We start from the raw sequence: 9,334 nt of genomic DNA, 5'->3' as shown, positions 1-9,334 counted from the left end.
AACTTTGAGTGTGAGTTAAGGCTCTTATTCACTTCCTACTGATTAGAACTCCTGTAACAAGTTGAGTCATTACTTTTCAAAGTCTTCCATGTGATAGGAAATGGTACATGTAAATCTTGTCTTTTCCTACTACTATAAAGAATGGACGATAGATACTATAGAACATGGATTTGGAGATAGCTCTATTTATAGATTCTGGACGTAAGTTATAACTTGTACCCACTTCTGAATGATAAGGGCCTTGAAGTAGTTAAACTACGACCCTTGAGCCTACTATACGTTGAATAGTGTTGGGATGTGTAAGGTCCGATACCTAGGGGCTCTTGAACATGCTTTATGGTAATATCTAAGGGATTTTTGGTATGTTATAGAGTTTTACATGCATGTATATGCATTATGATATATGGATCAGGCCGAACGTACCACGACATATCTTGCTATATAAGGATCGGGCGGTATGTTCCTCGGCATTGTTACATGATATATGGATCGAGCCGTCATTCCTCGGCATTATTACATTATATATGGATCAGGCCATCGTTCTTCGGTATATGCTTGCTATAGATATGGATCGGGTTATACGTTCCACAGTGCTAATAATATGCATATGCCTATCATACTAGATGATGTATTTGTAATACCGAGTTCTCGAGCGGGCTAAATACTGTACGTGATAAAGGTATACATGACTTTATTTTGTGAGGTGCAGGTACAGTACCCTATTAAATGCTATACTTGATTTCCTGCATCCTTATGTTAGTTGTACCCTTTTTATGATGTTTTATACTTTACATACTCAATACATATGTCGTACTGACCCCCTCTTTTTGGGAGGGGGATACGTTTTATGCCCGCAGGTACAGATACAGGTTTTGGGAGTCCACCAGCTTAGGATTTCACTCAGTAAGTTTAGAAGAAGCTGCATTGATTTGGAGCCAAATTTTGGTATCAAACCTCCGATGTATATATTTGGCTAATCAGGGGTATGGCGGGGGCCCAGTCCCGCCATATGTTTCCATTCCTATTCTTAGAAGTCTGTAGACATATGTGTGTGGGTTATTTATGAGTTTATTTTGGTTATGCCTATGTGATATGTTGTAAAAGCTATTATGTTGTGGCAGCCTTGTCGGCTTGCATGTCCTTTAATGATATGATACGACTGATGGGGGCTATATGAACATGAAATAATTTTAACCCATTGAGGTTTTTGTGAGTAGTATCACGTTATACATAGTCTAATTTGACTATAGTCGACAGATAGGTACACGGGGGTCTAGGTCAGAACCCAATCGCGGCTTACGGGGTTGGGTCGTGATAGAAGTGGTATCAGAGCAGTTCGTCCTTGGAGTGTCTACAGACCATGTCTAGTAGTCCTATTTATCGGTGTGTTATGCACCACATCTATAGATAAGAAGCTACAAGATATTTAGGATGTTACCTTTCTTTAATATCTACGATCATGCAATAGAGCCGAGTAATAGGGAATGAAATTCCTCATACTAACTTATGGTTTCAGCAGAAGGACAACATCGATAAAAGAAAGTGACTGACGATATTGGAAGTTACAAAGCACGCCGGTAAGCAAGGCACGAAAGATATATGTCGGGTAAGGTATTGAGGTACAATTGGAATGTAAAGTTGAACTTGAAAGGAAAAGTAGCCAGGAAAGTTAATAGGTGCAGTTTGAGTGGGCATATGAGGTAAGTCCATTTTCATACTGTTGATATTGGGCGCCCTGTGTGACTGCGATATGATATGATCTGAATATATACATGCGTGCCCTGTGAGGCACTATTGGCATTTCCTGCGTGTAGGTGTTGAGATAGGGAGAAATACAAAGGAAACTCTGCCTAAATTTTCCTAGAAATAAAATGAGAATAAGATACAAGGCTATTGTATGTCTTGAAAGGTTATGCCCACAATAATGATGAAATTTGGATAAACCATGAGTATGGTTGACCTCGAGAAATAAGTTAATTGCTGAATTGATGGCAATAAAAACTAGGAGGTCGGTATTGGTATGGTAAACCTTAAGTTGGAAAAGACTTGTGACCCTAGGAAAATGATGTAGAAAATATTGGTAGTTCTGGATAAAACAACATATTGAGGCACCGACGGAATTGATACACAAGAATAAGACTAACTAAGAAGGGTAAGTAACCCATGGTAAGGATTGTGAAAAAGGTTAAGAAGTGTTATACTATGGGATACAATACAAACAAGATGTGATATGAATATAACGAGGATCGTTATCAAAATAAGTAAAGCCTAGTGAGAAAGTGGTTGAAGATAGGATGTGGTCCGTGTAATGAGGATATAAGGGTAACTTGGGAGGTGCAGCTTGGCGTATCGGATCAACTATTGGGTCATCGTCTTCTTCAGTAGCTATGTGCCCCACGGGGCAGGATGCAATCATACCAGCACTAACGCACCAGATCCCATCAGAACTCCGAAGTTAAGCGTGCTTGGGCGAGAGTAGTACTAGGATGGGTAACCTCCTGGAAAGCCCTATGCGGTTGTGATATAAGATGATATGGATGTATGTATATGTTGGCCTTGCATGGCATTATGATATAAAGAAGTATTGTGGATATGTGACTCCACCGTGAAAGATGCTAAGACCCTTTGAGATAGGGGATGTAGCTTTCAAAACAATTGATGCAACCTACGAATGGAGGTATGCAAAGAGTAAAACCAGGTGATTACTCGATAAAAAAAGTTGGTAGTATCCATGTAACTGCTATATTCGAATACATTAAGGGAAGGTATTAGATGGTTTGAAGCAAAACCTTTAAGGTACAATCAGTACTAAGGACAAACGCTATAGTGGAGCCTAAACATCAGATGAAGGAAGTAAGAAACAATATAGGTTTGCGTACAGACTAGTATGGTGATGCTAAGTCATCTTCCGAGCTACTTTAAGATCCTACACATGTTCGCTTAAAGGGTGCAATATGATGTGTGGTAAGAGAACTGGAAAGAAGAAATGGAAAAGAAATATCACCTATTCCCTATGCCTACAGGTAATCTACCCTCTTAAATTGACTATATGGGTTAATAAGAGGCCTTTGGATGACAACCAATATAGAGAAATCTTGAAGCAAACGTAAGACCTTATGAGGCTAGTTAACATTCGAGGACGAATGTTCTAAAGGGGGGAAGGATGTTATACCCCGTACCTTTATGCTTCAGAACATCTTCTTAAGCTTCTTGAAAGTTATCCCGTGACCTAGATTATCTATAACATGATTAAATAACTCTAAGGAAGGGAGGACATGACGCCCCTTAAGAGTGAAGGTTGGAAATAGGTCTATAAGGATTTGAAACGAGTTGGAGGCCAAAATAACAAGTCGTAGGACTCAACTTACTTACATTAGCTACCAACTTGGACGACTTACATAACTAAGCCACTGGAGTACATGTTGAGCTTACGTAGCAAGGATTACATAGGCTCCTAAAGTAAGATGATATTACGAATCCACGGGAGAGGCTGAAGAAGGCGTAGCACCTACTTAGAAGCAAGCAGGTGATGCACCTACTTTGACTAAGTAGGTGATGCACCTACTTGGACCAAGTAGGTGACGCACCTACTTGAGGTGGGTCCCACATCGCCACGTATCAGCATGTGATTGATGGCATGAGGTGACGTGGCTGCCTAAGGTTGTGAAATGTGTCACCCTTAGAGGATGACACGTGTAACCTTCAAAAAGGGGATATATATGTTAAGTGATGACTAATTCATCACATTTTCAGCATCTTTCACTTGGAAAACTTGAGAGAATAAGAGAGAGAACTATGGGTTTCCCGAGAAAAATAAAGGTAAGTTCCCCAACTTCTTTCCGTGAATTAATTATTTAAGGTATCCTATGGTGATATGACAGTTTTTAACAACATAAAATTTATAGGGAATAGAGGAGGTTTTTGTTCTTGTTAACTGACCCGTTTTTGAATGATACTGATGTTAGTAAAATGATTATAACTCCTTGTGTAAGGCTTAGTTTCAAGTGATTCAAGATGTTTTGAAAAGATATTTCATAGGTATATAATATTTATTTATCCTCTAAAACCCATTTTTGCTTTTCTCTTCTCGAAAAAGGGTGGTGAAGCATGGGGGAGCTGCTGCCCAAATTTCATTTTAGAAATTCTACAAGGACTTCTGTTGGTATTTTGGGCATATCGTTTTGTAAAAAATTGCTGTAGGGGTGATTCAAAATTACATGCTACCCTAATACACATGTATATAACTTTCATTGAGGACACAAATCCTTTTTCCCTCAATTACCCCTTCGAAACTAACCGACAATACAAGACAGTAGGCTGTCCAGAATTCACGTTTTGATAATTTTGGCGAGTTTGATGGGTTTAGGTTAAGGTAAGGGTTTTCCTTTAAATTTGGAGTTTATGGTGTGGTTATGAAGTGTATTATATGTTGTGTAAGTGGCTGGAAATAGGTAAATTCCGTAAATATGCTTGACATTCGAAACAAACCAAATTGGAGTTGCTATAGTTAAATTGTAGTCAAAGAAAGGTGTTGTGCTTGTGGTGTGTGGCTGCAGGTGAGTGGTGATGTGTTGAAGGGCCTAAAAGTGTTCTAAAATAGGTGGGGAAGCTTCTGGTTGAAGCCACACGACCCTCTGCTTCGAACAGTTAAAGGCTTTACGAACTAGAAACTAAAAACCCTATTTTGATATCGTAGCTTTGAGCGATTCGCTTGGAGTTTGTATTATGTAATGGTGAAGTGAATTTCTTGTATATATACTGCAGGTTGTTGTTTCTGGTTGTCTGTGTTGCTTAGGGATGTAATTGGAAATTCGGATAGGGCATGTTATAGATGAGGTGCTGCCCGATTTCCATTAACTTTCTAGCTAACTAAAGAACTAGTCGAGGAAGCGAGCAAGGAAATGAGTTCTATGAATACTCATGTATAACTTAAGATGCTGAAAAGTCTAGGATTGTTTATATTCATATTGCTTTCGTGTAAAATAGGTTCAGAGGACGACAAGGCGAACGCGGTAAATATTAATCCCTAAGAGGTATGTAAAGCCGATATTTTCTTTCTTTTGGGCATGTCTTAGATTTAAATGACAAATGATATGTGTATGAAGCCTGGGGTAATTCTATTCATGAGCTCTGAACATGATTCATGATTCATAATTCGTGTTCACTATTGAGTGTTAAGACTCTTAAAGTAGTTAAGCTTTCATTCCTCAAGTCTTCTATATGTTGAAAAGTAGTGTATGTAAAGTTATTCTTTCTCTCTTTTGGCATGACTTAGATGTAAGTATTATGTATATGAAGTTTGAATTTATTCCACTCTTAAAACTCTGAGTGTGAGTTAAGGCTCTTGTTCACTTCCTACTGATTAGAACTCTTGTAACCAGTTGAGTCATTACTTTTCAAAGTCTTCCATGTGATAGGAAATGGTACATATAAAGCTTGTCTTTTCCTACTTCTAGAAAGAATGGACGATAGATACTATAGAACATGGATTTGGAGATAGCTCCATTTATAGATTCTGGATGTAACTTATAACTTGTACCCACTTTTGAATGATAAGGACCTTGAAGTAGTTAAACTACGACCCTTGAGCCTACTATACGTTGAATAGTGTTGGGATGTGTAAGGTCCTATACGTAGGGGCTCTTGAACATGCTTTATGGTGATATCTAAGGGATGTTTGGTATGTTATAGAGTTTTATGTGCACGTATATGCATTATGATATATGGATCGGGCCGAATGTACCTCGGCATATCTTGCTATGTAAATATTGGGTCGTACGTTCCTTAGCATTGTTATACGATATACGGATCGGGCCGTCGTTCCTCAGCATTATTACACGATATGTGGATCGGGTCGTTGTTCCTCGGCATGTGCTTGCTATATATATGGATCGGGTTGTACGTTCTACGGTGCTAATAATATGCATATGCCTATGATGATAGATGATGTATTTGTAATACCGAGTTCCCGAGCAGGCTAGATACGGTACGTGATAAAGGTATACATGACTTTATTTTGTGAGGTGTAGGTACAGTACCCTATTAAATGTTATACTTTATTTCCTGCATCCTTATGTTAGTTGTGCCCTCTTTATGATGTTTTATACTTTACATACTCAGTACATATGTCGTACTGGCCCCCTCTTTTTTTGAGGAGGGGGGGATGCATTTCATGCCCGCAGGTACATATACAGGTTTTATGAGTCCACTAGCTTAGGATTCCACTCAGCAAGTTTAGAAGAAGCTGCATTGATTTGGAGCCAAATTTTGGTACCAAACCTCCGATGTATATATTTGGTTATTCAGGGGTATAGTAGGGGCCCTGTCCCGCCATATGCTGCCATTCCTATTCTTAGAGGTCTGTAGACATATGTGTGTGGGTTGTTTATGAGTTTATTTTGGTTATGCTTATGCGATATGTTGTAAAAGCTATTATGTTATGGAAGCCTTATCGGCTTGCATGTCCTTTCATGATATGATATGAATGAAGGGGGCTAAATGAACATGAAACAGTTTTAACCCATTGAGATTTTTGTGAGTAGTATCACGTTATACATAGTCCAATTTGACTATAGTCGACAGATAGGTACACGGGGGTCTAAATCAGAACCCAATCGCGGCCTACGGGGTTGGGTCGTGACAGAAGTGGTATCAAAGCAGTTCGTCCTTGGAGTGTCTTCAGACCGTGTCTAGTAGAGTCTTGTTTATCAGTGTGTTATGCACCACATCTATAGACAAGAGGCTAAAGGATATTTAGGATGTTACCTTTCTTTTATATCTACGATCGTGCAATAGAGCCGAGTCATAGAGAATGAAATTCCTCATACTAACTTGTGATTTCAGCAGAATGACAACATCGATAGAAGAAAGTGACTGACAATATTGGAAGTTACAAAGCACACATATAAGTAAAGGCATGAAAGATATATGTCGTGTAAGGTATTGAGGTACAATTAGAATGTATAGTTGAATTTGAAAGGAAAAGTAGCCAGGAAAGTTAACAGGTGCAGTTCGAGTGGGCATATGAGGTAAGTTCATTTTCATACTGTTGATATTGGGCGCCCTGTATGGCTGCGATATGATATGATCTGATCATATACATGCATGCCCTGTGAGGCACTATTGGCATTTCCTGCGTGCAGGTGTTGAGATAGGGAGAAATACAAAGAAAACTCTGCCCAAATTTTCCTAGAAATAAAAAAAGAATGAGATACAGGGCTATTGTATGTCTTGAAAGGTCATGCCCACAATAATGATGAAATTTGGGCAAACCACGAGTATGGTTGACCTCGAGAAATAAGTTAATTTCTAAATTGATGGCAATAAAAACTAGGAGGTCGGTATTGATATGGTAAACCAAAGTTGGAAAAGACTTGTGACCCTAGGAAAATAATGTAGAGAAGAGTGGTAGTTCTGGATAGAATGATATATTGAGGCACCGACGAAATTGATACACAGGGATAAGACTAACTAAGAAGGGTAAGTAACCCATGGTAAGGATCGTGAAAAAGGTTAAGAAGTGTTATACTATGGGGTAGAATTTGAACAGGATGTGATGTGAATATAATGAGGATTGTTATGAAAATAAGTAAAGCCTAGTGAGAAAGTGGCTGAAAAATGGAGGTCTTCTTGTCAAAATGTTGACCAATGTTAATACTTTCAATAAAAACACAAAAAATGTCCAAACAGCCAAAAACTCATTCCGAGCACCTTAATAATCGAACCAAAGGTCATTCTAGATAAAATGCAGCATTCCAGATCTAGTCACGCTAACAAAATTTCCACCTAAGTGTGCTTACCCAAAATGTTGACCTAAGTGAAACTTGGTCAAAAATTTAAATTTTAAATGGCAAAACCACACAAAATCCGAATAAAATACTCCAAAACCCAAACCAACCTTCCTTCTAGAAAAAATGGACCTTTTAGAGTTGATCGAGCTGTCGAAATTTCCATACGATGACCGAATCTCAGAATGTTGACTAAAGTCAACTCTTTTCACTTTAAACCTCTAAAAAGGAAAAACTTGCTCCAAGCTCACCCAACCTCCTCAGGAAGAGTGCCACCCATCCCAATATTATATAAAAGCTATAAAGAAGCTACCATGTGGCTTCCCCTTAGAACCTTAAGACACACTATCTTAGGATTGAGAATCTTGGGCTCTAAAATTCTAGTAGCTCTGTGCCATCTCATACCTATTATTGGGCAGAGGTGTACTCACTGATGATGGTGCATAGTTATAAGACCTCTTATGAAAAAAGGACTTGTTGTCCTTACCTTGTCTTTGATCATTCTCATGCCCAGCTGATTTGGCCTTTTTTCTCAGGTGTTATTGTCTGTCTTTCTTCTTATCATCCTCAACCTGCTGAGCATACACCATCAATCTAGAAATATCCATGTCAGAAATCAGCAATGACGCCATGCACTCCTTCTTCACATGTCTGCCCAATCCGGAGGCAAACTTCCTCATCTTAGACCGCACATATGGAACCATCTATGGAGCATATCTAGACAGCTGGATGAACTTAAGGTTATACTCCTTTATAGTTAGCCCCACTTGTTTCATATTTATGAACTCTTCAACTTTTTCTTCCCTTAATTTTCTGGAAAAAAAGTGATCAAGGAATGCTCCCTCGAACTCACCCCAAATAGCAGGCTCAACATCCTCACCACGATTCTCCTCCCACTGGTTATACATATATTAGCAACATCCTTGAGCTAATAGAAAACCAACACAAACCCTCAACCTCAGTAGTATGTATTGCTTTCAGTATCTTCTACATCTCTCAATAAAGTTCTGGGAATCCTATTCCATCTTAGACCCTGTGAATATCGGTAGATTCATCCTTAATAAATCTCTAATCCTCATAGAAGTATTTAGATCTTGAGATCTAGATCTAGGAGCTGGTGAACTCTGGCTTCCCCTTCGAGAAGCTACCAAATGAGTGAGCATGGAAACAACTCCTCTAAAATCAGCCTCTAAAGTTGGAATGGGATGAGTAGTTGGCATTTAGGTTTCCTCTATAGATCGGGCAGGTTGACTCCTAGTTCTCACTCTAGAAAGTGGGGGCATCTCAGACTGTGGAATCTTAATGCTGGCGGCATTCCTCTGACTAGTTGTACATTTAAGAGGCATTATCTATAAATGCATAAATGCATGATTTAGGGAGGAACTTCTTAGAGTTAAACTCTTTTGCAAGAACTTAGAATATAAAGAAGTGAAACAGTTTCCTAATGTCCTATGGCCTCCTGATTATAAGTGTGGTGCAAGATACAATCATAATCAAGACTCTATTAGGTACAATTTTATAGATACCTTAGGACTCTTGAAATCTGT

At 38.8% G+C, this 9,334-nt stretch overlaps 1 pseudogene; it reads left to right on the top strand.

Annotated features, from left to right (window-relative positions):
• The first annotated feature begins 2,404 nt into the window (after positions 1-2,404).
• LOC129888035 (5S ribosomal RNA) lies at positions 2,405-2,525 on the top strand (annotated as a pseudogene).
• Positions 2,526-9,334: the final 6,809 nt, after the last annotated feature.

The sequence above is a fragment of the Solanum dulcamara genome, chromosome 4 (genome assembly GCF_947179165.1).
Source record: "Solanum dulcamara chromosome 4, daSolDulc1.2, whole genome shotgun sequence".
In the NCBI taxonomy this organism is placed as follows: Eukaryota; Viridiplantae; Streptophyta; class Magnoliopsida; order Solanales; family Solanaceae; genus Solanum; species Solanum dulcamara.
This window is presented reverse-complemented; position numbering and strand designations above follow the sequence as displayed.